Raw genomic sequence first — 16,768 nt, forward strand, 5'->3', positions numbered from 1 at the left:
TAAATCTTACCGGCATAATAATATAGAATAGGGCTTCCCTGGTGGCGCAGTGGTTGAGAGTCCGCCTGCCAATGCAGGGGACACGGGTTTGTGCCCCGGTCTGGGAAGATCCCACATGCCGCGGAGCGGCTGGGCCCGTAAGCCATGGCCGCCGAGCCTGCGCGTCCAGAGCCTGTGCTCCGCAATGGGAGAGGCCACAACAGTGAGAGGCCCGCATACTGCAAAAAAAAATAAAATAAAAAAAAATAATATAGAATAATTTAGTTTAAAAGTTCTATAGCATAAGAGTATATCATCATACTTAAAGAAATGAGGTAAAACTGATCCAAGTAAGGATCCAGCAGAAAGCGTATTTTCAGATGTAGCCAGGCTTCTAACTTAAAGCCAGTTATATCCCCAAATTTCTTCAAAATAAGTAACAGAAACTCAGAATGCACCTTTCCGAAGAATAATAACATTAGGTTCACAGACTGGCCCACAGCTGCCAATTTAACACATAAAGTACCTAAAATACACATTTGCATTTAAAAATGAAGATAACCACTGTGAATACATACCAGTAATTAAACAAAACGAAAAAAAATGGAAGAAATAAGTGGATAAAATAGTCAAATATAAAATGATCCCTTTGCAGCAAAGCTGTTGAAAGGAAAGTGATTCTAAAACAGTAGCTGGCTAAAAGGGACAGAGGGTACAAATAATGGCTGCGACTCAAATCAAAGGACACGTGATATAAACAGCAAGAAGAAGATCAGTTCTAATCAGAGCACATGCGGCGTTATTTGAAAACTTTGGAGTCTGTTTTGAAATCTGTGTTGGAACAGGGCAGGTATTTTTGAAGTTACGATTAAGGGAAATTTAGAAGCTGACTTCTTCCTCTGCTCAATTCTTAAAAGCCAGTTGACTTCTTTCTCATTCTATATACTTGTTGGTGATTTCATCTACTTCCCCTTATTTCATGACCATCTATTGGCTGGACTTCCAAATCTATACTCCTAATTTAGCGCTTTTTTCTTAAGTTTGCGACTGTATGTTCAACTGCCTACTGAACATTTCCACATGGATGTTCCACAGATACCTTAAATTCACTATGTCCAAACCCAAAAATGTTACTGTACTTAAAACTCTTCAACTGCTCTTTTTTGCCTTCAGGTAAAGTATAAACTCTTTCAGTTGAATTACAACACCCTTTATAATTTACACCTGTTTATTATCCCAGTTACCTTTTACCTCCTGGCAGGATGAAGGGCTGACCTAGCAATTCAGTGAAAAAACACATGCCATTCTTTCTCCTGTCTGGTCCTTTGCACATGCTTTTAAATGCATAAAGAAACTGTAGAAAAACGACACAATAAACTTATAACAGTTACTTGTTTTGAGGGGTATAATTTCCTTGTATTCATAAACCTAAATGCTGCTCAGAGCATGGATTTTAATTATCTACGTACAGTGAAGCCCAGGTTGACCTGAGACACACTGACTGCCAGATACTTTTCCAACAAAGATGAGTTCATTTGGGATTAGCAGAGAATTGCAATTCACAGTCTGCAACCATAGCAAGCCACGAGCCACGTGCAAAAGTCCCTGTCAAGGAAAGGAAAATACTTTTATAGAGAGGAAAAGGAAGTTGGGAGGGCTGTAATAAACAAAGGGTCTGTGGCTTTTCATTGGCTGAGTCCTTCTCCTTCCTGTTGGGCTTTGCTATACTTGCAGGGTGTGAGAGCTCCCCCTTCTGGTCTCCTAACTCTAGTTAAGTGGGCTTTCTGTTTGTTTATTTTTTAATTTGTTTATTGTTTAATTAATTAATTAATTTCTGCATTGGGTCTTCGCTGCTGCGTGCGGGCTTTCTTTAGTTGCGGCGAGCAGGGGCTACTCTTTGTTGAGATGTGTGGGCTTCTCATTGCGCTGGCTTCCCTTGTTGTGGAGCATGGGATCTAGGCTCGGGGGTTCAGTAGCTGTGGTGCACTGGCTTAGATGCTCCACAGCATATGGGATCTTCCCGGATCAGGGCTCGAACCCATGTGCCCTGCATTGACAGGTGGATTCCTAACCACTGCACCCACCACCAGGGAAGTCCTGTTTATTTATTTTTTATACCTGCAAGCAATGCTGTGATTTAAAAAAAAATTATTTTTTTAGGTGCTTAATTTGGGTAGGAGTAGTAAATGTAAAATAATGAATTATGTGTAGTGAATACTGTTTCTTCCAAAATAAAAATTTGGGTTCATTAAAAAATATGAGTATAAACTTTCCCCAAAATGCCATTGATATGCTCACAGTAAAATCAGTTGTTTATTTTTTTTTATCGGTACTTATAAAGAGTAATGTAATTTAAATTATCTTATTTTGTTACATTTTGTAAACTACAGATAATAAAATTGTTAATGCTGGTGTATTATCAATGATAGGTAAAGTTAAAAATCTCTCAAGTTACAGCAACTGTTTTAAAAAATGGGTTATGGAGGGCTTCTCTGGTCTCGCAGCGATTGAGACTCCGCCTGCCGGTGCAGGGGACACGGGTTCGTGCCCCAGTCCAGGAAGATCCCACATGCCGCGGAGCGGCTGGGCTCGTGAGCCATGGCCGCTGAGCCTTCGCGTCCGGAGCCTGTTCTCCGCAACGGGAGAGGCCACAACAGTGAGAGGCCCGCGTACCGCAAAAAAAAAAAATAATAATAATAATAATAAATGGGTTATGGGGCTTCCCTGGTGACACAGTGGTTAAGAATCCTCCTGCCAATGCAGGGGATACGGGTTCAAGCCCTGGTCTGGGAAGATCCCACATGCCGCAGAGCAGCCAAGCCCGTGCGCCAGAGCTACTGAACCTGTGCCCTAGAGCCTGTGAGCCACAACTACTGAGCCCATGTGCCACAACTACTGAAGCCCACGCACCTAGAGCCCATGCTCCGCAACAAGAGAAGCCACTGCAATGAGAAGCCTGCACACCGCAATGAAGAGTAGCCCCCACTCGCTGCAACTAGAGAAAGCCCATGCACAGCAACAAAGACCCAATGCAGCCACAAATAAATAAATAAATAAATTTGCTAAAAGAAAAAAAATGTGTTATGTTACCTCCTACACTGTAGGTGGGAATGTAAATTGATGCAGCCACTGTGGAAAACAGTGTGGAGATTCCTCAGAAAACTAAAAATATGATCCAGCAATCCCACTCCTAGGCATATATCCAGACAAAATTATAATTCAAAAAGAATACATGCACTCCTATGTTCATAGCAGGACTATTCACAATACCCAAGACATGGGAACAACTTAAATGTCCATCAGCAGAGGAACGGATAAAGGAGATGTGGTACATGTATACAATGTAATATTACTCAGCCATAAAAAAGAATGAAATAATGCCATTTGCAACAACATGGATGGACCTAGAGATTAACATACTAAGTGAAGTAAGCCAGACAGAGAAAGACAAATACCATATGATATCTATGTGGAATCTAAAATATGACACAAATGAACTTAGCAGAAACAGACTCACAGACATAAAGAACAGACTTGTGGTTGCCAAGGGGGAGGGGGGTGGGGAGGCATGGAGTGGGAGTTTGGGGTGAGCAGATGCAAACTATCATATATATAGAATGGATACACAACAAGGTCCTACTGTATAGCACAGGGAACTGTATTCAGTATACTGTGATAAAAGCATAATGGAAAAGAATATGAAAAACAATGTATATATATGTGTAACTGAATCACTTTGCTGTACAGCAGAAATTAACACAACCTTGTAAATCAACTATACTTACGTAAAATAATTTTTTAATGGGTTACATTAGAGTAAATTATCCCCAGGATGGGAAAGGAGTCAGTAGGAGAAGGACTGTGGAGACCTGCCCGCATAACCGTATGAGAGTCCCTTGTGGTCAGCAGCTGCCCACCAAAAATCAGAATCCTGTGGATTCTTGCAATGGGTCACAAAACAAGATGATTGAAAATGAAAATACAGTTGAGCTTAAGCAATTCCCGACTTGTACACTAGTTATATTTCAAAATTTGGTTTATCCACCTTAGTACTTAGACCCTGGAATTCACTTACCCAATTTAATTATTTTGTATACTGTTCTTAAGAGCCCATGACTGTTGATTTAAAAAAAAAAAAATGTAAGCCACAATGTACCTGAAATACAGAACATCATTAGCCAATCCAATTCTGAATCAAAGGAAAGCATACTCAAAGGTGTAATAAAAGAACGGTATCTACACTGTTTACATGGACTGAGAAACCCCTCAGACCAAAGTCATTGACAGCAGGCATGTAAGCACTTCAACAGAATTGCGCACATGGGGCCTGGAGGGTGAAGGTCAGGGAGGCCAGTGCTCAGGAAGATGTTTGCCTGACTGTGAAGCCTGTGCCTTAAGTATGAGGAGAAGGCATAGGGGCGGGAGCCGTGTTACCGAGGCGAGGCGAAGGGACTGTCCTCACAGACCGCCCCCTCTTTGTCCTGTCATTATTGTGGGTCCTGTTACCACAGACCCAGTTCTGTATCTCCTTCCTAGATTCAGGGGAAGCATGGCAGGGTGTATGCCGCGGCACAGCTGGTGGCTGGTGAACAGGCAAGAAGAGGGCAATTCAAATGCAGTGTTAAATCCTGAAGGGGGTTCCTGTGGCCCTTCCCACGTCCGTCCATTTGCCTGTAGTGACTGAGGTGACTTGAGCCATCAGAGACCATGTTTACAGAAATTTTAACAAAAGGATGTCTTGGTGGGTTTTTTATAGAATAAAGAGAGAAGTTTAGCAATTTTATGGAGTTATTTTATTCGTGGTACTCAAATTCTCTTAATAGTTCTCCCTTTGCAATCAAGGTAAAGTAATAGCGTTAGCTCTGCTGTGGTGTTTTTGTTTTTGTTTTTTTAACATCTTTATTGGAGGATAATTGCTTTACAATGGTGTGTTAGTTTCTGCTTTATAACAAAGTGAATCAGTTATACATATACATATATCTCTTCCCTCTTGCACCTCCCTCCCTCCCACCCTCCCTATCCCACCCCTCTATGTGGTCACAAAGCACCAAGCTGATCTCCCTGTGCTATGCGGCTGCTTCCCACTAGCTATCTATTTTACATTTGGTAGTGTATATATGTCCATGACACTCTCTCACTTTGTCCCAGCTTACCCTTCCCCCTCCCCATATCCTCAAGTCCATTCTCAAGTAGGTCTGTGTCTTTATTTCCGTCTTAGCCCTAGGTTCTTCATGACCTTTTCCTTTTCTTTTAGATTCCATATATATGTGTTAGCATACGGTATTTGTTTTTCTCTTTCTGACTTACTTCACTCTGTATGACAGACTCTAGGTCCATCCACCCCATTACAAATAACTCAATTTCGTTTCTTTTTATGGCTGAGTAATATTCCATTGTATATATGTGCCACATCTTCTTTATCCATTCATCTGTCGATGGACACTTAGGTTGCTTCCATGTCCCGACTATTGTAAATAGAGCTGCAATGAACATTGTGGTACATGACTCTTTTTGAATTATGGTTTTCTCAGGGTATATGCCTGAGATGCTGGGATTGCTGGGTCATATGGTAGTTCTATTTTTAGTTTCTTAAAGAACCTTCATGCTGTTCTCCATAGTGGCTATATCAATTTACATTCCCACCAACAGTGCAAGAGGGTTCCCTTTTCTCCACACCCTCTCCAGCATTTATTGTTTGTAGATATTTTGATGATGGCCATTCTGACTGGTGTGAGATGATATCTCATTGTAGTTTTGATTTGCATTTCTCTAATGATTAATGATGTTGAGCATTCTTTCATGTGTTTGTTGGCAATCTGTATATCTTCTTTGGAGAAATGTCTATTTAGGTCTTCTGCCCATTTTTGGATTGGGTAGTTTTTTTTTTTGATATTGAGCTACATGAGCTGCTTGTATATTTTGGAGATTAATCCTTTGTCAGTTGCTTCATTTGCAAATATTTTCTCCCATTCTGAGGGTTGTCTTTTCATCTTGTTTATGATTTCCTTGGCTGTGCAAAAGCTTCTAAGTTTCATTAAGTCCCATTTGTTTATTTTTGTTTTTATTTCCATTTCTCTAGGAGGTGGGTCAAAAGGATCTTGCTGTGATTTATGTCATAGAGTGTTCTGCCTATGTTTTCCTCTAAGAGTTTGATAGTGTCTGGCCTTACATTTAGGTCTTTAATCCATTTTGAGTTTATTTCTGTGTATGGTGTTAGGGAGTGTTCTAATTTCATTCTTTTACATGTAGCTGTCCAGTTTTCCCAGCACCACTTATTGAAGAGGCTGTCTTTTCTCCATTGTATATTCTTGCCTCCTTTATCAAAGATAAGGTGATCATATATGTGTGGGTTTATTTCTTGGCTTTCTATCCTGTTGCATTGATCTATATTTCTGTTTTTGTGCCAGTACCATACTGTCTTGATTATTGTAGCTTTGTAGTATAGTCTGAAGTCAGGGAGCGTGATTACTCCACCTCCGTTTTTCTTTCTCAAGATTGCTTTCGCTATTTGGGGTCTTTTGTTTTTCCATAGAAATTGTGAAATTTTTTGTTCTAGTTCTGTGAAAAATGCCAGTGGTAGTTTGATAGCGATTGCATTGAATCTGTAGATTGCTTTGGGTAGTATAGTCATTTTTACAATGTTGATTCTTCCAATCCAGGAACATGATATATCTCTCCATCTATTCATATCATTTTTAATTTCTTTCATCTGTGTCTTATAATTTTCTGCATACAGGTCTTTTGTCTCCTTAGGTAGGTTTATTCCTAGGTATTTTATCCTTTTTGTTGCAATCGTAAATGGGAGAGTTTTCTTAATTTCACTTTCAGATTTTTCATCATTAGTGTATAGGAATGCCAGAGATTTCTGTGCATTAATTTTGTATCCTGCTACTTTACCAAATTCATTGATTAGCTCTAGTAGTTTTCTGGTAGCTTCTTTAGGATTCTCTATGTACAGTATCATGTCATCTGCAAACAGTGACAGCTTTACTTCTTCTCTTCCGATTTGGATTCCTTTTATTTCTTTTTCTTCTCTGATTGCTGTGGCTAAAACTTCCAAAACTATGTTGAATAATAGTGGTGAGAGTGGGCAACCTTGTCTTGTTCCTGATCGTGGAAATGGTTTCAGTTTTTCACCATTGGGGACAATGTTGGCTGTGGGTTTGTCATATATGGCCTTTTATTATGTTGAGATAAGTTCCCTCTATGCCTACTTTCTGGAGGGTTTTTGTCATAAATGGTTGTTGAATTTTGTTGAGAGCTTTCTCTGCATCTATCAAGATGATCATATGGTTTTTCTCCTTCAGCTTGTTACTATGGTGTATCACATTGATTGATTTGCGTATATTGAAGAATCCTTGCATTCCTGGGATAAACCCCACTTGATCATGGTGTATGATCCTTTTAATGTGTTGTTGGATTCTGTTTGCTAGTGTTTTGTTGAGGATTTTTGCATCTATGTTCATCAGTGATATTGGCCTGTAGTTTTCTTTCTTTGTGGCATCTTTGTCTGGTTTTGGTATCAGGGTGATGGTGGCCTCGTAGAATGAGTTTAGGAGTGTTCCTCCCTCTGTTATATTTTGGAAGAGTTTGAGAAGGATAGGTGTTAGCTCTTCTCTAAATGTTTGATAGAATTCGTCTGTGAAGCCATCTGGTCCTGGGCTTTTGTTTGTTGTAAGATGTTTAATCACGTTTTCAATTTCAGTGCTTGTGATTGGTCAGTTCGTATTTTCTGTTTCTTCTGGTTCAGTCTTGGAAGGTTGTGCATTTTGAAGAATGTGTCCATTTCTTCCAGGTTGTCCATTTTTGCTGGGAGTTAATTTATTGTCAAGCGACACTACCTGGCGGGGATTCCTGCTCATCCCCTCCTCAGCAGGCCCCCCTGCGTGCGGTTACTTTGAGTTTGTGTAACAGGCCATATTCCCTTCAGCCCCTGGTCTCTGCACATTTTCCTTCTACTTGCACCTAACCTGCCCTTACCCCTCTAAGATTTTCAACGGAAATGTCACCTCCTCAGAGAGGTGTATTTAGTTGTCTCCTGTCTCTCCCATTAGCTGAGTGAGTCAGGAGGGCAGGAACCATGTCCATTTGTTTACCCCTCTGTACCCAGGGTTTAGCACCATGCCTGAGATGTAGTTAGAACTCAATCGGTACACAGTCTTGAAGAAACAAAGGGGAATCTCTGTGGAATGTTTCTTCAGGTGTGAAGAGCTACTTCATAATTTACATTTAAAAATCTCCAGTGCTTAATGATTCCCCAGACATTCAATCTCTTGATGAAACAGTATCAATATACTTTTTAGAAAAACTTAATTCTATATTGGAATATAGTTGATTAACAATATTGTGTTAGTTTCAGGTGTACAGCAAAGGGATTTTGAAAGGGAGCCCTTCTCCTGAAGATATAAATACAAATATAGCAGCACTAATTTTAAAGAAACACTTCAGTATCTGACAAGTCTATAGACCACAGCAGAGTTTGCACAAATGTTAGCAAATCACTGCTTCTAAAAATGTAATAACGGGAGTCAGAGATTTGTCAAACAAGATTAGTATTAATGTTATTCTTCTCTTAAGTAAAATATAAGTCCGTCAAGGCAAATAATATTTTAAGTTAAAATATCATCAAATATCCACCTTTGTTTTGTGCAGTTTCCACAACTTTAGCCGGTTGTGTCTATACTAATTTTCTTACTGAATTTTTTAATCAACACACTTTAAAAAATCTTAAGTAAATACATTTATTACATATGAATAAAAAAATTGAGAGCTGCCTGAAAACATTTTGCTGCTGGCAGCTGACATATTTTGAGAAACATGAGCTTGACTTGCTGGTCCCTGCAGAAGATAGGGTTTGGTTACATAGCATACATTCTATTAAGGTTGCAAAGGACAGAACACACCTCATGTTCAGCTTTAGTCATAGAGTATAATCAATACCACAGTAGAATTAGAATTATTCAGGTGGGGGACACATAGCTTTGAAATTTATTTTTATTTATTTATTTATTTATTTATTTTGCGGTACGCGGGCCTCTCACCGTTGTGGCCTCTCCTGTTGCGGAGCACAGGCTCCGGACGCGCAGGCTCAGCGGCCATGGCTCACGAGCCCAGCCGCTCCACGGCATGTGGGATCTTCCCGGACCGGGGCACAAACCCGTGTCCCCTGCATCGGCAGGCGGACTCTCAACCACTGCGCCACCAGGGAAGCCCCTAGCTTTGAAATTTAAAGAAAAATAATTTTTTTACAAAATTCCTGTATACACTAATGAAAGTAAGATGTGTATAATTTTAAAGTAAACTGTGGTACTCTTTTACTCCTCATTTGTGGTTAGCTTTGAGTATATTCTGCTTACTGACTAAATTTCCTTTTTAGATAGGTATATAAACATCATGTGCCTGAGCTCACTTTGTCTTCTTATTTTAAGAAACTTGTGTGGTTCCTGTTCTGCTTTTAAATATTTCTCAGCTGTAGCCATAAGTCTCACATTATAGCAGATTAAGAAAATATGGGAGGAATAACTAACTTTAAGACACCAAAAATAGGTGTTGGGAGTTGGTAATGACTATTGTGTCCTTATTAGCATAAATGTGGTTATATATATGTAGTTGTTTCTAGGGAAAAAAATGAAATTAACTACAGGTTTTCATCTGATACAGGTACACATACAAGAGATAGGTTAAAGTTGTTGAAAACTTGAAATTTCAAATATCGATATTAAGATGAAAAAAACAAGTAGTATTTATTAAGCTATTTATTAAACTCTAGTTATATACCAGGCACTATGCTAAACACTTTATCTGTTATTTCATTTAATTGTCTCAAAAACCAGAAGGGAGATAAGGAACTGAGATAAGGAACTGCCAGTAAGTTGGGCAGGTGAAATTGACACACATCTGTTGTATTCCAGAGCCCGAGCTCTGCACACTTTCAATTTCAGATTCTAAAAACCATCTTTCACCAAGTCCTCCCAGTATTCCACATAATGGTGAGGGTCTAATAGGTAAACTGACCACTGACTGATCTAGTAGATGTGGAAACCGTCCTCCTGGTTTCTTTCACATCAAGGCTTTTGCACATCCTTCAAACTCTGGTCTCCTAAAGGTAGAAATAATATTGATCTCACTGTGAAAATAATCAGGCAACAGTTAGTACCATAAACTATCACTAATGATTACCTAAAATTACACGATAGCAAGCAAAGTTACGTACTAACATACTTTGGATGCCAGCTGAAGCATACATACACAGCTACTGGTGCTTCCGGTGTGCTTGCTAAGTGAAACGATGTTGTCATTCCAGGCACATGGGCACCAAGGCCTAGCTGATGGAGTGCAGTGCAAATCACATCAAGGTCAGGGGTTTAATTTCCTTGTAGGCTAGTTAGCTGCTCACCGGCAGAGACAGAGCATGGGCTCAGTGCCAGCCGGTTGCATGGTATGTTTGGGTGGATATAGTAATTAGAGAAAAGCATGACTAACATCCACATCTAGGAGAGATGCCTGAGACTGAAGCTAATAAGAATCCACATAAAATGTCTAAAATAGACTGGCTACAGGAAAGTTTTTCAGAAGCATCCCAATCTGTCTTGTGATGTAAAAGACAAGTATCTCAATACATATTGTTAGGTAGCGGCCCACCTGAAATTTATCCAATGGAAGAAATCTACAAATGTGGGTGTTATGACAGAGGACATGCACGATACATACATTTAATTTATATAAGTTCTTTTATATTAAATACTTTATATTAAAATACTGCAAGTAAATTACTTTTGGATTATGTATTCCTTATTATATCATGTTTTACTAAACATTATATATATTTTACTGAATATTTTAAGAAACCCACTTATACTCTAACTTATAGGCTGTTTATGGAATTTTTAAGAGTACTCTGACTACATATAATTTTTGCCTTATGCACTAACTTTAGAATCAACCTACAAGTTAGTGGTGACTCTAGAGCACAAAAGTAGAGAGATAGATGTTGTAATAACAACCAGAGTAAGAAGGGGCTTTTCGTGGATCTGGATATGTTATAGTTTAAAAACATTTGCAGAGTGTCTGAAACATATCCAAGAGCAAAGATGCCCAAATTATAGACATATGGTCACGGTTCTTTATACACAGACATGCAGAGAAAAGGGAAAGGTAATTTATTAACCAATAATGGCTTGAGAGACATGTGTTACTTTAAAATGCATCCACCAAAAATCCATTTGCAGTATAATTTGGCTTCCTAACTTTCAGAGTCTACGTAGCAGAAAGAAGGAGGCTTCCTCTCTACATTGAACCACTGCAGGTCACTCAGGCAGTTCCTGTCATCTGACTTGTGTGTGTCGTTGTCCAAGACCTCTCACCAGGTTATGAACCTGTTCAGAGACCAAGTGCTTTTCACCTCTGTATTCACTGTAGTGCCTCAACTGAGAGTAGCGGGAACTCAGAAACATCAGATGAGTTTTTCTGGTTCTTGGATCAGATCGCTTTCTCATGCCAAATTAAAAAGTGATTTACTCGTCTGTAAATCAATCTCTTGTGAGTTTGGTTAGCACAAATTAATTTCCCAGAGTTTGATTCCCTTGGGTGAAGTGATAAAATTAGATCTCAGTGGAATGTACATAGATCAGGAGGGTACAGGGGACAAAATTTCTAATAAATTCCTGTAAATGAATGGTATGTTTCTCCAGTGCATATCAATGGGTTTTCATGATAAGGTAACCCTCTTTCTGTGCCACATCCTATGATGTTTTTTCACATCTCATGATGTCCAAATAGGAATAAGGGTGTAGATTTCTTTTTATTTTTGCCCTTTATTATTATAGAAAGTCATAACTCTCCACTTCTTGAATGGTTTTAAAGGTATATAAATATATTAAAGGAAGAAAATATAATCTCTTTATAGAATCTAGAGATTTAAACAATTAGAACAACAAAAGGACAAACATAATAATTTTATTTAGCAATCCCTAAAGGCAAGAGGCAGCAAATTCCACCTTGAAAGTCCCAGCAAATCTGTGATCAGTATCCTGTGGGTGTAGTTAGCAGTCTGGCGTTTTGAGAAGGAAAATAATGGTTTTTAACTGGCTCATTTCTGAGTTACATCCTGAAAGGAGAGGAATTAACTTAGAGCCAATATTAACAGGTGGTAATTAAATTATGGGTTCTGCATGCTTAATGTCCTAGACTAAGGCAAGATGAGACAACTGAGGCCATTAACTTTATTAATTGGAATCAGTATCTCTCTTAAGTAGTATTTTATAGCACATTAACAATGGTTGATTAGTATTAAATCAGAAAACAAACTGTTTTCTTACTAAAGCATGTTTTACTAATCCAGATTCATACCTATACATTTAAATGTGCAGTATAATTTATAGGAGGCAATGTCTTTTACAAAGGTAAAAAGAAAGATAAATGTAAAACATTTGTCAAATTTTAAAGTCAGTACTCTTGACGGCCCATGATTGGCTACCTTTAATTATAAAGAACTGGCAACAAGAAAAATTTAAACATTTAATTTTATTATTAAAGCTGAAAAATTCCCAATTGAAATGTTTATTCTTTTATGAAGATTTTATGCCATCTGACTTAATGTTTTAAATACTAGGTGATTATTCTACATTAATTATATAGCAGTGCTGTAGGCATCATGTACAAATTACATCATAGTAATGACAGTCCTCTTTCCAAAGAGTTTTTTGTTTTGTTTTGAAGAACATTTAATGAACATTTGCATTTGTAATACTTTCAAACATAACTATTACCACATTGACTTTGAAATACTTAATGTCATTTGCTTATATTTTGGGTTTTTGTTAAACAATCCCAACCTCCCCTGAGAGGTCCATTTTGTTATGACTCGAGTGAACATATAATTTATCTGCCAAACTTTTGGGGAGTGAAAGGGGATGCTGTTACTAAAAATAAATATGCCAGGACAACAGGTATAAACCAGGATATATATCACCCAGTGCAGTAGTAGACTATTACAATATTATAGTAGAATAGTCCCTTAATTATTATACTCCCTAATTACCAAAGCAATGCATCTGTGGAGAAATGCTTTCAGGATCCCTGCTTGGGATAACTGGAATGCATGTTTCCCTGAGATCTGGGTCTCCCTCACCTCCAAGTCACTGGACGTGTTTTTGTTGTTGTTTTCACTTTGGTGCCTGGCGCCCAGCACATGAAGATGAAACGAGTGGAAGCTCAGGCCCCAGACTAGGAGAGGAATGTGCTGGAATTGTGCAAGGCGGGGGTGTGGGGGGGTCGGAAATGAAGGGAATTGCGGGCTGAGGACAGGGAAGCTGGGCTCTCCTTCCTGTTTAAACTCCAAGGGAGAGTCTCTTATGGGATTGCCAGAATTTGAGCCATTTCCGCCAATCTGGTGTTTTACTCAGTACCCACTCAGAGAAAAACAACGGCCATTCATAAGATACTACCGATAAGGGATTAATATCCAACACATACAAACAGCTCACACAGCTCAACATCAGAAAAACAAACAACCTGATTAACAAATAGGCAAAAGAACTTAATAGACATTTTTCCAAAGAAGAAATGCAGGTGGTCAACAGGCCATATGAAAAGATGCTCTACATCCTTAATTACCAGGGAGATGCAAATCAAAGCCACAAGGAGATATCACCTCACAGCTGTCAGAATGACTATTATCAAAAAGAACACAAATAAATGTTGGTGAGATTGTGGAGAAAAAAGAACCCTTGTGCACTGTTGGTGGGAATGTAAATTGGTGCAGCCACTGTGGAAAACAGTAGGGAGGTTCCTCAAAAAACTAAAAATAGAACTACCATATGACCCAGTAATTCCACTCCTGGGTATATATCCAAAACAAACCAAAAACAAAAACACTAATTGAGAAAGAGACATGCACCCGCAGTGTTCATAGCAGCACTATTTACAATAGGCAAGATATAGAAGCAACCTAAATGTTCATCAATAGATAAATGGAAGAAGAAGATGTGGTATATATGTACAGTGGAATTATTACTCAGTCATAGAAAAGAATGAAATAATGCCATTTGCAGCAACACGGATGGACCTAGAGATTATCATACTAAGTGAAGTAAGTCAGACAAAGACAAAAACTGTGTGATATCACTTATATGTGGAATCTAAAAAATACCACAAACTAGTGAATACAATAAAAAAGAAGCAGACTCACAGATAACAGAGAACAAACTAGGGATTACCATCAGGGGGAGAGAGAACTGGGAAGGGGTAATATAGCAATGGGGAGTAAGAGGTACAAACTATTAGATATAAAATAAGCTACAAGGATATATACAACACAGGGAATATAACCAATATTTTATAATAACTGTAAATGGAGCATAACCTTTAAAAACTGTGAATCACTATATTGTACACCAGTAACTTATATCATATTGTACATCAACTATACTTCAGTAAAAATAAATAAATAAAGTTAAAAGAAAAAAGACCATTCATAAGAGTGGTGAATGTTTAATTTCACCAGGATTCTGGAGGGGGAAAGGACGGATCTGGGGTTTCAGCACCGCCCTCTTCAGTTCTCCTGTTCTCCCCCATTCTGCTGCTGGAGGCTGTGTTTTGAATCAGAAGGGGTCAACATTGATAGGATTGAAGGGACAAGGAAGGGGGGCAGGTCAGGCAAGAGGGGAAGGAGAGGGAATTGGGAGAACAGTAGTGGATTTGGCCCCAGGCACAACAGGTTCTAGAATTTTAAAGTGGGGGGTGTGCATGGCGAGCTGCAGGTAGGACAGTCACAGAGATGCCCCTCTGTCTGGACATATAACCTATAATTAGTCTATACCTGTCTGAGTCATGCGTATTTTAGACAGGTCTGTAATCTTCTCAGAAAAATAACAGCATGAGTAGACTTGCTCAATTTTTCTCCTGTTCCAGTGATTTCACAGCAATACCTCTTTGCTCCCAGAAAAAAAGAAAGGTCTTGTAGCTCCACATTACTTTTAAATGTGCTTTTATTGTGTGCTTATCTGCACTACGGTCGTTCAGTGTACAGACCCCATGGTGCATGCACGATCTTTAAAATGGGGGAAACCATGTAAGGAAGTTAAATTAGGAAAAAAAGAAAAAAATCAAAACAGAGTACAAATAGCAAGGTTAAATTGAGTGCTGTTAGCCCCCTGCTGACACCAACTAATAGTGCAGAAGCAACAGTGGGAATCTGAAACAGAGGTTAGTGTTGGGAAATTTCAGCTCATGACAGTTATAAATGAAATATATTGGCTAGTTTTTCTTCCTAGGGTATCCCTTTAAAGAAGAGTTCAAAGATGATACTCAGTGTATATCCAGTAGAAATAATAAAAACTAAAATAATATCTTAGTCTGAAGTACCCATTAGAATTCAGGTGAGTTTTCCCCCCACCTTTAGAAAAGTAAGATGTAACTTACATAGAGCAAAATGTGTAAACGTTAAGTTTTATTTATACATCATACAGCTCAGTGACTGTTAAGATAGGAATAAACCCATGTGGTCAGCAATCAGACCAAAGTTCTGGACATTATCACCATGCCAGAAAGTTCCCTCATGCCTCTCAAAACCATGTCTGTTATTATTCAGAAGTTTGATTCTCTACTTGTTCTCAATTCGCCTCCAGTTCTATGTGAACAACCATATCAGTGTTACAGTCACAGGCTTGTTGCATGTAGTTGCAACAAGCAATTGCCTCCTCTCCCCAGTGTGTTTCCAGAGCACTTCTCTTCTGCTGTTGGCCTCATTCTCTCATACCCAGTTAAATGGAAAACAGCTCTTATTTTATGGATAAGTAGGTAATTAAATAACAGTGACATAGTTGCCTTAGCAGAAAACTTGCTACTTTGAGAATATGGGTAATTGAGAAAATCTGAGAACAAATCAGTGACATTGAATGAAAAATATAAAATATCCATAATACTGTATGTAGGGTGTAGGTATTTAACACCTTAAAACACCATTCATTAAAGATATGTTCATAACTGGTTGTAGATTTCATCACATAGAAAAAGTGCTAGTGACACTCTAATTTAATAACTAGTACATCTTTTGAAAACTTAAAATTTTATAAGCAATAGCCACATTGATTCTTCTTTTCTGCTTTCACTTCTCCTCTCTTCCCTTTTTATGAGAAAGTTACGCTCAGGAAGTTTTTGTTTGCCTGTTCATCTTCCTCCTGGCATCTTCCACTGGAGGCGTTCTTTGGTTGTCTTCACCTCTTTTTCTTCCCATTTCCAGGACTCAACAACATCTTTTCTCTCTATATTCAAATGAATCCAGTAGCTCCACCTCCACCACTGGTGGAGCTTAGGATTTCCTCATTCCACAACCCGGTCCTTAAATATCAAAATGCCATCCTCACGGCTCCTTGTTTTCTCACCATATCACAGAGCACACCTATCCATTCTTCCTTTCACACCCTTCCTATGAAAATATAGTAAACATTTATTTAGAAAGCTTTTAACTATCATGAATTTGATTCTGTCCTATTTCCTGGAATACTTTATATAGAAAGGCTGCATATAAAAAACCAGGGCATTCTGTTCCTAGATTCCCGTGTGGGGTTTACTTTGTTTTAAATTTAGTCTGTTTCTTTAATCATCTAAGTGAACACTATTGTCTATAGCCAATCCATTTCCACATTTTGTGTGTTGATGATTAGCTGCTGGGTAGTAGGGCCAGGTGTCCACTGCCCTCAGGGTGAGCACAGCCTCACTGGAGTGAGTGCCACAGGAAAGGCCTTGACAGCGATTCAGGACAGGGACAAACTTAGGACAAAGACAGGAA

At 38.7% G+C, this 16,768-nt stretch overlaps 1 protein-coding gene across 2 annotated transcripts in view; it reads left to right on the forward strand.

The window, feature by feature from the left end:
- The window catches only part of LOC308618136 (ubiquitin-conjugating enzyme E2 E2), a 349,746-nt gene that overhangs the window by 102,649 nt on the left and 230,329 nt on the right, over positions 1–16,768 (forward strand). The window lies entirely within an intron of this gene.

This window comes from Mesoplodon bidens (assembly GCF_964165515.1).
Source record: "Mesoplodon bidens genome assembly, chromosome: 5".
NCBI classification, from domain to species: Eukaryota; Metazoa; Chordata; class Mammalia; order Artiodactyla; family Ziphiidae; genus Mesoplodon; species Mesoplodon bidens.